General features: G+C 38.0%; 1 protein-coding gene across 6 annotated transcripts in view; it reads right to left on the reverse strand.

Moving 5' to 3' along the window:
* The window catches only part of PLCB4 (phospholipase C beta 4), a 394,279-nt gene that overhangs the window by 365,742 nt on the left and 10,623 nt on the right, over positions 1 to 17,914 (reverse strand). For 2 of the 6 annotated variants that reach the window (XM_028524972.2, XM_028524962.2), the window contains exon 2: positions 1,986 to 2,040. The exons of the other annotated variants lie outside the window; for them this stretch is intronic. The gene's annotated coding sequence lies outside the window, so the exon portion shown is untranslated. The remainder of the gene's footprint in view (positions 1 to 1,985; positions 2,041 to 17,914) is intronic. 6 annotated transcript variants of the gene reach the window in all.

The raw sequence follows: 17,914 nt of genomic DNA on the forward strand, positions 1-17,914 counted from the left end.
AGCAGAACCACTAAAAAGCATCAAAATCGAAGAGTTCAAAGACTGTTTTGAGCAGTGGGAAAAACATTTTGAAATGTGTATTGCATCAAATGGAGAGTATTTTGAAGGTGACTGAAGTTTAAACATAAGAATACACGAATTTTATAAGTAAATTCTGGGTTCTTTTGGGTCCTCCCTCGTATCTGGTAGCAGACGGATAATAACATAAGCTGCAGTGAAGCCCAGTTATGATTCTAGCTTCAAAGAAGATCAAGCTCTGACAATTTAGATATCCTATAATTCAATATTTACATTATGTTCATCAAGTCTTTTCCTAGCATGATTTTATCCAAAATATCCTCATGCTCTGCCTGTGATTAACTCATGTTTCTCTGTGCCATCTTTGAAGTCAGAATCTGAAGAAATAATTTAAAGAAAAAAATACAGCACACACTTACTTAGCAACTTTGCAGTCATTTCACTGTAAGTAATCTGCATACAACAGGTTTGTGAAGTCCCTTTCTGAAACAAATTGGCCATTTGATGTCTTTATTTTCAAACGCACTCTTGTAGGATCTATGCCCAAAAGCTGATTTTACACTGGTGTTTCAATTTATCTTAAGTAGGCCAAACAGTTCATCTCTCCTGCAATTCGGAGATCAGAAAACATGTTCGTTCTTCACAGTAGATTCCCAGTGATCTAGTATATGTCATAGTTCTCTTTTAGACCACCTAGAAGTAGGTGAGGTTTTATAGGTAATATATGGGTAACTAACTTGGGAGCTGTGTCAGAACTGAGCTGTTCCTAGGCTGGGGATGGCCATGAGCTACACAAGTTCCCTGGAAGCTGGAGATGAAGAGCCACTTCGGTGACAGAAGAGTAAAGAAAGACCTCATCGCCATCACATTATAAAACACGGAAGAAATGCTTCTACACAATAAATTCTCTGCCCAGGAATAGTCTCAGAGCTCAAATCTTACAGTCTGAGAGGAGGCTGAAGGGAAGCACTGGGGGCTACTGGTACAAGGTCATATTTGACCACTGTGACCTTGGAACATCACAGAACGTCTGCGGAGATCCTGTGGTCTGAGGTGACTGACCCATCAGACCCACCATGGCACTCGCGTCTAGAGCTTTCCTGTCTCTGCAGGCCCTTCTCTGGACATGCTGCTGTCATCAGAATCAAAGTCCCCAAGCACACCTTTCAGGGTAAAAACTGTCAAACGAAAACAAAAGCAACTGCTGGGCTAGGAGCTGAGTCCATGAAATTTAGAAACACCTTGGAGAGTCTACATAGATTACAAAAAGTGCCATAAATGTGACAATACTCATTAACTTTGTTATAGCTGATAAAATATCAAGGAAATCACTACTCAAACTCTGGGGAAAAAAACTTACAAAAAAACTGAAGGTATAACAACTTTTACTGACCACACACCATATTAGACTTCCAAACTCTCTGGGCTTCCTAGAATGATGTCAACCAAGGATAAGGTGAAATTAATCTATTTAAAATTTTTTAAAGTAGCTACCGAAATACATTCACTGATATATTATATATCACAAGCACTGACTGCTATAGACATAAACTACTCACTCAAAATTGTCATTCTTTTACAAAGCCCGGCAAATTCAATCCTGAATTTAGAAAGCTGAACCTGAGATCTTAACTCACTCACAATGGCAGGCATTAGCAGCATAAAAATTGCTTTCAGATTAAATAGTCTGAGTTGTAATTTATGCAAAATAACAATTTTTTAAAGTCACAAATTACTTTTAAAAAGCACATACACCACCCTGGCTGGCGTAGTTCAGTGGATTGAGCGCGGGCTGCGAACCAAAATGTCGCAGGTTCGATTCCCAGTCAGGGCACATGCCTGGGTTGCAGGCCACGACCCCCAGCAACCACACATTGATGTTTCTCTCTCTCTATCTCCCTCCCTTCCCTCTCTAAAAATAAATAAATAAATAAATTTTTTTTTAAAAAAAAAGCACATACACCTACCTTTTTAAAGAAGATCACATTTCAGGATTCCGTGTAACAGAGAACCCGTCCTTTCCTGCAGGGGAAAGAGAAGAAAGGCTATCCACGAATGACAGGAAGGAGCAGAGGGGAACTTCAGCGACCTGCTAAAATTTCCTGATGGTATGGTTTCATTTACCACATTAAACAACAGGACACTTTCAAGTCAGACTTAAAATATTTCTTTATTTCTATCTGAATTAAATATTTTAAAGAGTTTTAATTCCAATTATATGATTTCTAAGGAGCAAGTAGACAAAAGCAAATGGAAATGGATAAAAAGTAAAAGGGAATCTTTCAAAATTAGAATTGAAACATTTACTTCAGATTTATCCCAATGACTATACTCAAATATTATGTTTAATTCCATGAAGTAAATGTATAAGTGAAGAAATAAATGCATAAAACTCCACTCCCATTTCTAGTTTCCCAGTGGAAAAATGAGGTGAAGAGATCATAATACTCTGTGTAGGTAACAGAAGGTAATAGGATTATCAACTGAAGTCTCCTGTTGATTTTACTTTTATTGCCCAAACTAATAAGCCATATATGTAAGGGCTCTATTTTTCTTAGCTAAGACTTTTAGATCAAGAAAAATATGTGCAGGAAAGTAAATAAAAATAGGATCCATCTGATTTTATTTTACATTTATTATTTTCAATAAATAATTGACATAAAAATCTGCTAGTCACAAATAAATACTAAATGTGACTTTCCTACTCAAAATCATGTGTTGGTATAGATTAAATATTCTAATATTTTATGGAGTATATAACTTTATGTACTCCAGCCCAAATAAGGAAGTAAACGATTTGGTTTTATGTAAGTTAATCATCTACTACTGTAAGTTGTTTCCATCAGATTTAATTAAAACGACCAGTAGAATAATGTCCACAAGAATGTAATCCTGACTCTGACCCTGATGTGTATAGGTTTTATGTGTAAATTAATTGAACTCCAAATGGGGATAATGCCGTGTAGATTCAGAAGCAGTCACCAGGATTTCTGACCCAAGGGCTCGAGGGCCTGAAATGACTGCCAACGCATAAATTCAAGGAGCATCAAAGGCGACTCGAGATTAGCTGGTGCCTGCTTCCTTTACCACCTTTTGTCCTGACAATAAAAGTCCTTTTCAAACATTAAGTAAGAAATCCTCTCAACACCTTACTGAAAGGAATGTGAATCCTGCAACCACACGCATACCTGCACCAGCCAAGGTTGGGTACAGCCCTTCCCAGCCACATTTAGCTCCAGAACCTCTTTCTTTCAAAGCAACACCAATTCTGCACATGGACTCCCCAAAGCAAGCCCGTATCTGGAAACTTGTTTCTGTTGGTTGGTTGGTTGGTTTTGCCTGTTTTTCTTTACTTCAGCTGTCAGCCACCATTGCTTTGGCTCTGACTGCCAATGTAGTACACTTAGGATCAGCAATAGCTGCCATTCTATTTTCTGAAATTATAGTTGCAGGTAAATTCCACTAACAGAAAAAAAAAGGCAAGAGGGATTGATGATTGACATAGAAACATGGGTCAACATTCACACACTGAGCGAAATCATAATGTATGGCACAGCAACAACTGGGATAGAGCTCATAGATTCTCAGTTCGTAACTGGGCCATCCATAAATAATATACCTAGGATGTGCTTCAGAACAATCCAGTGGGGGCTGTTGATGAGGAAGGCTAACAGATGAAACAAAAAGGCTATGACTTTGTTATAGTTTAATGACAGATATGTAAAGGTTTGATAATGGACCCATGAAGGTCTAATGAAGGGTACATAAAGGTTCATTGTCATATTCACTATACTTTTATGCTATATTTAAAATTTTCCAAAAAGTAAAAGATGGCCACTAAGTACTACATTAGGAAAAATGAACATTCTGCAGTTATTGTTTTATAAATGAAGTAATAATGGCCTTGAAGCTTTCTTTCAATATTTCACAAGCCAAATAAGTATATATTTAACTGCAATAAAGCTTATCTTTATTATTTCAAGTATTTGTACTTTGAATTAAGCGATACCCACATAAAAACATTGGTTATCTCATACTTGTCAAAAATTGATGATAATTAAATATGTCTTTAAGGTAAGTAGGGAAATGGATGACCTATAATTAATATCAATGTGATCTATTTCATGAATAAAAACTTTCTAAACAAGAGGTCTGAGAGGGGACCATTAAAAATAAGATTCTTTATTAATGCAAGCTTTGGGACCACAGATAAAAACTATCGGACCTGCAACCCGCTTGGGCTACCTGAGTGATCTGCTTCTGTGTGACAGCCAAAGGAGGGGCCCTTCACAATGACACTCCAGACCTGCCTAGAACTGCAGGAGACTAGACGAGACCACACGAGGCTACAGCTCAGCTTTCACCACAAGGAAAGAAAGTCACACACCAAGTAAAATAATCTTCCCAGCCTCGGAATGTGACTGATTGACCCTGCTACATACCACTGCTGGAAGTCTCACCTTGGACGTAAGCTAAAAAGCAGGATTTATGGAACGGTTTTGGGAAAGACCCTGCAAATCTGTGCCAAGCCTGCTCCAAAGTGGACCAGGGACAAGAACACACTGGCGTTCCCTCGGGATAGAATATGCACAGGACACAACACTGAATCCTAACCCGTGATTTGATTTAAAAAAAAAACAAACAAACATAGTTGATGCTTTTCTATGTTCTTTTTCAAGTTTTCCTGGCCTAAAAGAATCTGTTTCCTTTCCAATAAAGAAACAATGCCCAATTCTGAAAAAGATATTTGTCTGACGTAATGGCTAAGCACATAAAAGCTGGGAAAGGGAGTATTATGGGAAAACCAGAGCAACTCGCCCTTATGAGGCAGGCTCTCAGATTTACTGGTGAAAAGATAAGGGTCAGAAGAGGGAGTGTGTGGGTAATAATTATGAACAAGCTGCATGATGGAGGTCAGCTAAACAAAATTCATTTGTTTTCCATGTGAAAATCACAGTTCCAGCAATTTACTTCATGAGCTAAAAGAAACTTCCATTAGCTTACATCCATACTCACCCATGAATTTTTATTTATGCAGCCATATTTTGAGGCCTAGGTTTATTCAGCTAGAAATAGTATAAGATACACATTCAATAAATAAATATCTGTCAAATAAATAAATGAATGAAGTGACAATTACTACTCACCAAATCATGAAAGCTAAACCTAGGGCCACTAGAAATAACAAAAGTAAAATCCCCAGATATGGCTGTCACAACTATTTGTCTAACTAATATTCATAACATTGATTTTCTTCTGGGTAGCAATATGCCAGGTTAAAATGGTTTGTCCCCCAGACTCCCTTGCAGCTAGTGCGGCCACGTGGCACGGTTTTGAGCAATGAGATGCAAGAGAGATCTCCAAGATGGTTTATTCTCATGCTATGAAGACATCTCCTTTCCTCTTTCCTGGGAATAACTGGTAGGAGGTGCAGAACCATCTCATAACCATGAGGACAAAAGCCAGACAATAAAGAGGAAAAAGCAGAAATATCCTGGTTCTCTGGTCACATCCCTGAGATGCTGCACCTGCCCAAAATGATTAGATCCCCAAACTTGCGTTTCACGTTAGTTGTGACAAACTTCTGTGAGTGTAGGCTTCTGTTTTCTATAATTCACAGACAAAAATAGCCTAACAAATAGCAGATACAATTTATCTTTTCCCCTGTGTTCTCGGAAACTGTTCCTATTTCCACTAACTGTGATGCTCCACATAACTGTCCAATAACACAGTTATGTAATCATCACTGACCTCATCAACAGTTTCCACTTGACAAGAGGATGCCTCACACTAAAAGGCCAACTGGCTTAAAGGGGAGCAGTTATCAGAAAAACCAGGGGAAACAACGGGCCACACATCATTCTACCACATGGCCTCCTGTGGACCACTGCACTCTCCTGTTAGGGGCACAAAAAAGACAAAAAAGAAAGCAAAGCTATTCCACGGTGGTGAAGAAATGGAGAATCTTCTAATTTAGTACTCTTCAAAATCTGTATGTCTCAACAAAGAAAAGAAAATATTTAGAGGGATGGGCTCAATTAAACGCCAGAAATGCAACACCTCTAAGAAAACAAGAACCAGCTGATACCTCTCAGGCTGCCCTAGAGCAGATGCCCCTACTCTGGGCTTCTACAGGGCCTCAGCAATGCACCTCTGTGGAACTTAAAATTCTGTAGTCATTCTCTCAGTATATTGGTCTCTTTTGATAGAACACAAACTTCTAGAGCTGAGGAAAGCTGGTATGCAGCAATTACTGACAAATGCTGAATGAATGAATGCATGAGCAAAACAACATAGAGATTACTTTTCCAAGAGACTTTATGAAAAGTATACAACCCTCAAAAAAAAATCTGTGAGCATCCTTTCTAGAAATGTCATGTGATGCATGAATTGTTCTTCTGCCCCAACATAGCATACTTGTCAAATGTCTACAGAAAGAAAAGCCCTACACTTATCAAGTGCCTATTATAAGCTAGCTGATGTGTCAGACACTTTATACTCAGCATTTAATTAATTTTCACAACCCCCAATTAGTCACTAGGGCCTCCCCTTTCAGATGAAGACAAATTCAGAGGGAGCTATGGACCTCACCGAAGGTCACATATCTAGTAAAAGGCACACACAATATTCAAACCCAAGAATGCCAGCTCTCACTTTTCTGCTATGCAATGCTGCTTCCTCACTTTGGTCTTTACTCAGATATTGTCTATAAACTGCATGTGTGCCTTATATGAAATAGCATTCACTAGAACCTTCACTTGGTGGCCGCAAAAGTGTCTGCATAGTGACGGTCCACTGTAACATCAAACACAACTGCTGTTTGCCCGGGTCAGAAACCAGACATTGTACATGACACACAGTGACCTTCTCTAGCTCATCTTACAGCTGTAAGCTATCACAAAAGTTCTACATATGTACAACATGTAAAAAAAGTCACTATGTATTTGTATGACTTAGAAATGATACAAAATAAACCTATGAGTCTATGGCTGCAGTCTGTCCCAGAAATCAATAGCCCATCCACCTGTACAGTACACACAAGCACTGTGGTCTTCCTGTCATGCTCAAAGAATGCATGGCACTGAGATCTCAGACACCTCTGGATGGTGGACGGGCTTAGAAATGCACACAAGACAGCAGATCTATCAAAGCAACTTAAAATCACAGGCTCATCTGAGCCAAAAGGGGAAAAAATCTACTATACAAAGAAAATAACAAATGCATTTTTGCAATTTTTGTTCCTTACAATTTTTTATTGAATAAATAATGCCTCTTTGAAGTTGATAAAAACCTTAGTGAAAATATTTATCCAATAAACCTCTCAATGAAATAAACTGTAATCACTCCAAATAAACCTAATTTAACAACTTCACAAATTCTCATGGAAATAAACAGACTCACCACCCCCGGAGCATTTGGCTATTATTTGTAGGCAATATGTGCTATCTCAAATGCACGTGCATAGATGAAAACATTAACCTCATTCTTTTTGAGCCTAAGCATTAGCTTTTTTGTTTGCTCAGCCACTTCAGGTTAACCTTTCCAGAGATTTTTAAACAATACTGAGTTTTTTGCAAGTCATCATTTCTATCAGGACAGCCATCTAATACCCATTAAAAAAACAACAACCTGAAAATGTGTTAGAAGCCAAACTTATTTGGGGACAGTTACGTGATAAAGCATGTTTCCATTTTTTCTCTCTCTTTCTATCAGTTATCTATTATTTTTAAATTTTCATACACAGACCTTTGGGAGGAAAATCGTGATTTGGTATAAGGACAAGTCTTTTCTCATAAAATGGCTTAATTATCTCTAAGAAAATAAACATATTTTTCCTTAGCTAATTCATTTCAATACTTTCCCATGACACAGAAAAAAATAGTATTCTCAATTATATAACATCATAGCCCTCACAGTTATTCTTCTATGAAGTTATTTTTCAAAGTGGTCACTCCTCCCCAAAGGCTAATGATTTTAAAAGATGGGCTTCATAATGAAAGAAACAGAATGCAGATACTTTTACAGAGACAGTATCTGGTAACATTTAAAGCAGAACTCTGTACAGACTTCTCCTTTTAAAATCTATGGCTCAAAGCTTCAAGCTTTCTAGCAGGTTCGGACTCCTTAACTAACGCTTACGTTGCTTAAATTATACACACCCCCAAAATGGGCCAAAAGCATTTATAGTCCCCCTTGCATTTGACCCCACAATCAGACAGACACTGTCCTATTGAGAAAATGAAATATTGAGGTGGATCCACATGAAATTAACTAACTGCCCAGGCAGTTCCAGGGCGAGAATTAAAAACAAGCTTAAGTGTTAAAATGCCTCTTTTCTTAGTCAATAGCTCACTTTCCTTATTTCTCTTTTTGCATCTTAAAATAATTCTTAACTACTGACTAAGGCTCAAAAAATTACCCAAAAATCTACTCTACAAATAAAGTTTGAGAAGTTATATTTAGCAGATTTCTGATTATATTGGACACAATCTTGGTACAGCTTCCTACATACAAAGTCTAGCCATGAAAGGGAATTCTTTTTAGTCTTTAACAGAAAAATAATTGAGCTGATTAAATATAGATCAAAGACAGTTCTGCCATGAAAAAACAATTTTTTATGATTCGTACAAAAAAATGTAGCAATAAACAAAAAGCAATCTGGTGTTTTTCATTCTGGCCTGCAATGGTTATCTATTTATGATTAGATTAAGAGTACTTCTGCTGCTTTCTTTGTGCTTTTCAGTTAGCCTCCAATATTTTTAGCATGATCATGTAATACTTTCATAAACTACAAAGTTATTTGTTAAACCTTAGACACTACTGAGATATAATCTTTTTATTCGCATAAATCACTACTATGTAGTAAATGATACACGTTAGTATGTTTTGAAAATTATTGATAATTAACTTTAGTCAAAATTAAATTCAATACTTTAAAATGACTTCTTATACCATCACCTATGGATTATAATATTAACTCATATTAAATATTTTAAGGTTAGTTTCTATTTTAAAATAAACTAATCAATGACCTGATAAACATTTTATGCCCATCTGTATCTGTTCCAAAAATTAGGAAAACTCCTTACTTCCTGTTCTAAACCATTCTCCTTTATCTGTGCTATTTATTCTTTGCTAACTCTTAAAATATATTTGAGGTAACCCTGTCATATGTCATCACTTTCTCTGACAGCTATGTTGGCACCATAAATATACTGGAATGATTATATGTACATCATGTAAATGTATTCACATATACATATATGCACACATTAGATACACACATGTTAATATGTGCATACAATGTATACACATATGTAATGTATGCATAAAGTGTATAAATGTTATACGATCTGCACTGTTTAGAGATTTTCACCAGAGATGACTGTCAACCCAACTTTAGGTTTTCTCCACCTTAGCCAACCTGACCAACTAACTTGACTGAGCTAACAATAGTTCTGAATTCCATTTTTTCCATCAAGTGGCCAATTGTTTAACCAAATTAAGTAACATCGCTTTTCTTATTATATTGGTCACCCTTATCTTTCCCAGAGATCAATATTCTGTAATCACCATGAGTTGATGGTGATTACAGATTTATTTTGTACTTAGCATTTATTTAAACATTTATTTTGTACTTAGCATTTCTCGTTACTGTGATGTGAGAAGATTATAGTGTGGTAGTTCACAAGTTATAAATGTAGCTGAAAGTAACACTTACCTATGCATCTTGCCATTGAGCCAATAATTACAAAATTTTCTTAAGTAGAAGGGGAAGTCTCTCATTGTTTCAAATTTTCAGCTAAAGTCTCACTGTTAAAGACAATAGGTGATGAGTTCCTTTCACCTGACCTCAGGATTTGCTGCACATGGCCAATCAGCCCAGAGGTCACCTCTGCAGCCCATGTACGAGAAGAACTTCCATTGCAGAAGACAGACACATCTTCAAAGAGAATTCTCAGAAGAAAAGGGTGGTTCCCTTTCCTTTCCTCTCTATCAGCTCAGAACAACTGCCTAAAACAACCCTTCACACCTTGGGGCTCGGGCTTTCTGTAACAAGAGGCTCTTATTCTACTACCCGGCCAGTTGCTTGTCTCCTACAGAACCTTATAACTTACTCTGTGGGGCATGTATGAGCTGGAGCCCTCAACATGTATGTAGGCAGAGGCTGCCTACAGTAGTAGATCAAGGCAACTGTGTCTCAGTAAAAGTAGAAATGGGCCACACTTTGGTTTAAAGGTGCCAACATGTGAGTTTTCCTGGGGACCAAATGGATACCATTTGGAGTGCTCCTAAAAAGTATCTACCCGTGGGCTACCTGGACAGGGATTGAGGGACACCCCAGTGATACAGCACCAGAGGATAAGAGCTGAGGGTCATGATTGATTACCCAAGACTTGCACATCCAATAATGGCAGAGTGACAATGAACCCAGCACAAGATCACCAAAAGCTCATCAGGGTATGCATGAGAAAGAGCTGGCCATAAAAACACACCCACCAGCTAAGTACAACAGCCTTGGCCCTTGTCCGCCTCCCCTGTCTAGGGGGAAGCCAGAGATATTGGGGAAGCCAGAGATATTGTATAGAAGGAGGAGGAGAGGGACGAGTTAAACTAAAAATGACCTTTATTCCTTACTGATGATCACTGAGCCATGGGGCAGGCCAGATGATTGAAAAGAGGAGAACCTATAAACTGGACAGGAAAATGAAGTTTTAACTTATTACTGTACCATTTTTCCTAATATTTGAAAATCAGATTATTCCAATACTTTAAAATGACTCAAAAACCATGGGATCTGCCAAAAATAACAGTCAACCTAAAAGTGGGAGAAGAATAAAGCTATTTTCTGTTTGTGTCTTACTAAGAGCGACTCATTCAGCAAACTAGTTACACTAATAAATATCCAACCTATACAAGATTATGTTAAATAGATAAGAAAGAGAATAAAGAAAATCAAAATGAGAATTTAATATACATGCTAAAACTTCAACTTCAGAAGACTGTCAGAATAGATTAATAACAATTATCATTTTAAAAAGCAGTGATGCGGACACTGAACCAATCTGTGGGTTTGGCATCCTGCATGCCACCACACACTTATGGGCTTTCCCATAGGGCTGGGCTACAATCACCATTGCCAAGTAGATCAGTTCCCTACAAAGCAGAATACACTACTCACACTCTACCAAGAAATACACTTTAAATAGAAACACACAAATGTCGGGGGGAGGAAAAAGTTATACCATACATGCAAACAGTAAGCAAAAGACAGCTGAACTGGCTATATTGGTGTAAGACAAATAGATGTCAACACAAGAGGTATTGCTACAGACAAAAATGAACACTTCATGAACAAAAGAGTAAATCTGAAAGAATTATACTAGCCTAAGCCCTTCACTTAAGAAACAAGATGCAAATTGCTCAAGGACACTCAGTCAGCTAGGAGAAACTCCAACTACAAATCTAAAAATTGGAATCTCTCAATTCCCTGTTTACATCCTTTTTCATAAAACAGTGCTCCTAATATGAACTCATTTAACACGAAAGTTCAAGCACCTAGTAACGATCAGGCATTCCACTAGGTACTTTCATTTGGGAAGTTGATGGTTTTAACCACACATGCTGGTTGCTTTCATGTTCAAAACCATCAGCTTCCCCAAATGAAAGTACCTGGTGGAATGCTTGACCTTTACTAGGCACTCGAAATTTGTTGGTTTTTTTCCCAATACACTTGAGAGAAATTTGCAAAGGTATTCCCCTTGTGTGGGATCCTCAGGCATTAAATATATCCTTTTCAATCTAGATATGAGTTTTGGATGTTCTCCCTTCCTTCTGTCTTGTTAGCTTTGCCCAACTCATATAGTCCAGGTGAGTAAAGCAAATGGTAAAAATTTCAATGATAATTGAATTCATATCCCCTTTTACGCTCCAAAATGAGTTGTGCAATGGACACATTTTATAACATCCCTCCAAAAAAAATTAAACATGCCATTTTGTTCAAAGGAAGAAACAGATATCCCTCCAGATGCTGTGGTTATAATCACCAAATAGTCACAGTCTCCTTACTGAAAGCCCAGCCTTCAGTTTAGTTAAGGATTCTTCAGAAAATGAATTCTTAGTGTGTGCTACGTAAGGCCAATCCCTACATAAAATTCTCACATATCTTAACAAATTTCTGGATTATTTTTATTTCATTACTGAGGATGTTATAAGACTAGGCATTTACAATCACAAAGAGTCTAATCAACTCTCCAAAATGTCAAGGTTATAGTCAAGGTCAATATATTTTCAACCCAGGAAAGTAGTGTCAGAAAGGCAGACAGATGACCCCTGTCTGCCTCACTATAGCCACATGAAATTTAAGAATAAGACAAAAGGTGATAATCAATGTTAGAAAATGCATTGCTTAACTGTAAATTTTAGAAACAGCAGAATGCATACAAATCCAAAACAGGATGTACAAAACCATGAAATAAAGAAGTAGAATAATATCATGTGGTCAGCGCCCCTATCTCACATATTCATTTTAGGACACATTTAAGAACCAATTGTGTGTTAGCTACTATACAAATCTGATTTAAAAGTTCAGAATGAGTTATGATTACTTGAAAGAGCCAAAGGGCTTAAAATCAGTTTATATGAGGTCACTGAAATTTCATGCACATACATGAAGGCATCTCATTGTCTTGACCCCATTCTATATTGTAGCTGTATCAGGTTCTGAGTAGAGTATTTTCAATAAAATGTATCATATCTAAACTGGCAAATTTCTGTGTAGTTTAAGAAGAGAGCACTATCCTGTTTTAAAAGCACTAAATCAAGCAAAATACTACATACCACTTAATGAAAGTCTCCACACAAAAGAATATTAGACAGAAAAAATCACCAACTACCTAAAAAGACTTGATTACATTTCCTTGACTACTTAAAAGTTAACCTAGAAAATAAAAGAAAAAAGAACCAAAACTATTTTTATTTTTTTTAAAAACTTACCCTAGGACTTAGATTGATAGTAGAGAAATCCAGTATGTACACATAAGTTAACAAATTATAAATCAGGCAATGACCAAGTTCATAATTATGGGAAGTGGTTTAAGCTCATTAACATGAAATGCTTCAATTCTATAAAGAAGGATATAAAACTCATGTAGGTAGGTAGGTAGGTAGGTACGCAGGCTATCTAAGGATATATATGATTTACCTAATCCCTGCGTATAAACAAATTGAGTTATGAAATTTCAGTGAAAGCAAGTACCTTGTAAATTAAGACAACACAAATCAAATACATAGGAATATATAGTCAAATATATAGAAACATGTTCAAATATCAAAATTATTGTTTTTGAAATGATAAAAGAGCACGCATGATTTTTATCATTATTCTAGGTGTCCACATCAGTAGGACTACTTGTAGCTGCATGAACAAGAAACCCCACTGTATCAGTCAGCTGAGGCTGCCATAACAAAATGCCACAGATTAGGTGGCTCAACCAGTTCTGGAGGCTGGAAGTCCAAGACCAAGGTGTGGACAGGGCTGTCTTCTGGGAGCTCTCCTCCTTGGCGTGGAGATAGCCACCTCCTCACTGCATCCTCACTTGGCATTTCCTCAGTAGGCAGGCTCCAGCCTGCTTTCTCTCCAGTGTCCTGTAATATCCATTTCTTAAAAGGACACCAGTCAGACTGGATTAGGTACCACCCAAACAGCTGTATTTAAAATTTTCTCTTTATTTTAATCTTCATTTTATCTCTTTAAAAGTGTTAATTCCCACATATAGTCACATTTTAAGGCACTGGGGGTTTGGGCTTTAACACACGAAATTTGGCGGGGCACAATTCAGTCCATAACTCTATCAAAGGAACTTACTCAAATGGTCACTTTTTTTTTTCAGTTATCAAGAAATTCACAGGTAGGTTGATCAGGGTTGACGCAGCCATTCAAGTAAGGCATCCAGAAACTGGGTGCCCCTCCTTCCTGCTCTGGCCTCCTCAGTGTGCAGCTCTCACCATCATAACCACAGGACAGCGGCTGCCAGTCCGATGAGCATCGTGTCCAGGTTCCAGGCAGAAAAGGAAGAAAAAGCAAGGATGTCTATTTACATCTCACAGGCCAGGACCATGCCACGTGGGGCACTGCTGGCTGCAGGGCAGGCCAGGGAGGAGAGTATTTTTAAGTGGACACACTGGCACCCTGAACCAAAATCACTGCTACATCAGAAAGGAGGGAGGGAGAACTGTGTTCCACACATGTCGCTGGCCACAGATGTGGCTGTAGAGATTCAGAACCCAAATCTATAGTCTGAATCCTGTCTATACCACTGATCAACTGTGTGACCTTCAGAAAGTGCTTTCACTACACAGCTTTCTGAGTACTAAATGATGGCAACTATGCCTGACCTGCAGAATCACGCCGAGAATGAAGCAGGGCTGCATTCATTTCTAAGGCCCAGGGCACACTACCCTGGGATAGTGTGCTAGGTGTGGGGCCCAGTCTCCCTGTACCTTGAAAAATCACAATGTTCTAAAGTATAGCCAAGCCACATTGTAAAGACTCCAAAATATCAAAGCACTAACTCCATTTGTTTACCGTGCGACTTTTTACATTTCCTGATCCACAGGGTGGCTGGGAGGTCACAGACTACAGTGTATGGGGTCGGGGGCGGCGGGGCGGGTGGGGGGGGGGAGGTAAGGAGGCTCCTTCTCTGAGGGTCTGACACCTGATGTGCGGGCAGGGAGCCCTGACTCACTAGCACTTGTGCTCCTTGCATCATATTCTTTCTGCAATAAAATGGCTGCTTTCACCTCTAGGAGTAAATGGGTAGGAATTTCTCTTGAGATATTTGAGACCAGAAACCCAATTTAGAAGTGAGGTATACCTTCCAGGTGAGGTAAGCCTTCACTCCCCAACAAAGCTGGAAGAGCTTTGCTTGGGTAAAAAGTGCAACATTTTAGGTTTTCAAAAGGCGTTGACCACTCTTAATTAGCAAATGGGCTCCTCCTGGTTCTCAGTCTTGAAGTAAAACCTATTAGTCTGCCATACTTATACATTAAAGCCGGGGAAACAATAATTAACATGTAACAGAGTGGTTCAGGAGAGCCTGATGCAATCAGAGTCACTTTCAGGATAGGTATTAATACCCAAATCATCTTTGCTTTTAAGTTTCCTCCTTTCCCTTTGGTCGATGCACAAGAAAGCTCTGTGTGTTACTTATGACAGATAGGAGAGGAACTTTAACCAGTTACTTAGAAATTCTGTCAAAGGGAATAAAAAATGGACGGAATGAGGCCAGACTTAAGATTCTCAGAGGACCTCAAAGGTCCAAAAAGACTAAATAAAATATTCTCTGACTGTATTTCTAAAGTGCTATTGTGAAATATTTTCTCAGCAGCTGCAATAACTAAACTATAATCCTCCTAAATGCTGTCTCCACTCAAGTTTGAATAATGATACATCTAATAATTAACATACTTAGCCAGCAGTTTTTCAACACAAAGTTAAAAGAAATTTGCTACATCAAAAAGATGCCAAATGTGAAGAAAAAAACTCTTAAATACAACTAACACGCCAAGCTTGGGGACAAGGGCACAATAAACACTGTCACAGCCACTATTTTCATAAGAGTCAACTGACATCGGGAATTAAATGCTCCCTCCTACCTTGGGAACTAAAAGATGCTCTTAAAACCAATATTCATCATAACATAATCCTTCAATCAATAATAACTCCCGCACTTTCTCTATTTGGCACCGACATATTCACAGGTCATTTTGAAAATAAAATGCTACAGAAAATAAATTCGAAGCATTTTTATATTACCCAGAGTCCTACTTAATAAAATAATCTGATTAAATAAGTGCTTTTTTGCTCTACATAGCCAGCCAAGTTTCAAATAAAGAAATGTCTCTGATTTAGAGTTCTAACACACTGTAAGAAAAATAAGCATAAATTGATTAAAATTGAACCCATAAACAGAAAAAAAACAGTGCGAGAGTGTACTCACCAGGAATAAATGGTAAACTAATCTTTAGAAAAATGCCTCATCTGGTTCTAGTATACTAATAAATTACAGTATCAGAATTTCTGTTAGCAGAAATAATGAATATAGAGTTTTCGAATTAATGATCATCTTTCCAAATTGATCACTGTGCTACTTCCCAGGGACCTGTGTAAATAATCATAGAATACTTTTTCCCTCTGTAATAAGTCTGCAGATGGCTTCAATTTATTAAGTATGGCACCTCTTCTGCTTATTCATCCAATTGCTCTCCTAATTTGCCTCGTCTGCAGAATTGCAATAATGGCATTTAGTTATTCATTCATTTAAGACACACTGATTTAGTCTCTCATATCCAACGATTCTTGAGAAAGTCCTACTGTGGCTAATATTTGCACACCATTCAACAGGAGGACTGAGGTGGGGCCCACAACCTGAAGCTGAAGTCAAGGGAGGCTTTGTGGAGAAGATGGCAACTGTGCAAGGTCCGTAAAGGCCTGCAGGGCTCAGCCAGCTGAAGAAGGTTGAGTGCAAAGTCAGCAAAGGTACTGTGGCCACAGGCTTTAGGTTCTTGTAATTTTAATATAGCTTGGTGCAGGTGACATAAATAAATGTACTGAAACTTCACTGTGGAAGTTCGGCCATGGATGGCTTGTACCTGGCAAGTCAGAGAAATTGAATTAAGTCTTGAAAGCAATAGGGAGTTGCTGAAGCATTTTAAAAGCAATGATATAATAAGATTTGTTTTGTGTAAATTACTTTAGCTGAGTATGAAGAATGAAGTAAAGGGGCAAAGATGTAAACTTGTAAAGTAGCTGTTTATTTGTCTATTTCTTCTGTAAACCCCTGAGGGCAAGACCCCTCACTGGCTATTACAGTACCTTATACTGACTTAATAACAAACAGAATCCATGAATGATAGAAGGAATGAGAAAGAGAGTACAATAGGGAAAGTGACTGAAAGGTACTGAAACAATTGAGGCATGAAACACTAAAGACATAAACTTGGGCAGTGGCAGGCAATAGGAATGAAGTGGAGTGAATGGAAATGCAAGATATTAATGGACAGATGCAACAGACTGGTGACCTGTTGCATGAAAATTTAGAACCCAGGATGAGACAGGTTTGGAGTAAAGTTGAGGACTTCTGCTTTGGACATGCTGATTTGAATATACCCATAGAACTTCAATGTTAAGATCTCTAGCAGACAACTGGATATAACTGGAGCTTAGACAAGAGGTCAGGGATATAAGAGCACCAGTGAATAGGTGGTTATTCAAATGATAGAAGTGGATGAGTTGTCTCATGCAGAAAGAGTCTATAGAGTGAGAAAGTCAAGAAAAATGCAAAGACCTCCAAAAAATACCATTTTAATGACTGGGTGGTGGGCAAAGGTTTATGAAGCTCTACCTCTAACATATGAAAACAGTATAGAATGGACAAGAAAGCTCCAGCAGTCAGGGACCTCAGGAGCCTAGAAGGGTAATAGCAAAAATTAATTAATCTGGTACAATCCCTTCTGGCTGGAGAAGTGATGTGACTACCCCACAGCCACCAACTCAGAGAATTCACACAGGGAATATTAGGAACAGTTTGCTAATAGCTGGTGTCTTGTTTTCTTACACCATAAAATTTGAGGGTAAGAAGAGATGAACTTTAATATTCCTTTCAGCAGTATGAGTTTATGATTCTAATCAAGTTTCATTGCTAGTTCATTCAGGCCAAGTACACAAACCAGAGCAGTCTTCACCTTTCCAAACAACAGGGCCAAGAAAACAAGAGAATAAATCAGCCTGAGATCTCAGAGTCTGCCTGCCATGATGCACAAATGGGAAAATATGGCTTGTTCGTTCCTTCTCAGTGACACTAATGATTCAGTTAAATTGACTTCTTTGAAGGAA

Source organism: Phyllostomus discolor, chromosome 9 (genome assembly GCF_004126475.2).
Source record: "Phyllostomus discolor isolate MPI-MPIP mPhyDis1 chromosome 9, mPhyDis1.pri.v3, whole genome shotgun sequence".
Classification (NCBI taxonomy): Eukaryota; Metazoa; Chordata; class Mammalia; order Chiroptera; family Phyllostomidae; genus Phyllostomus; species Phyllostomus discolor.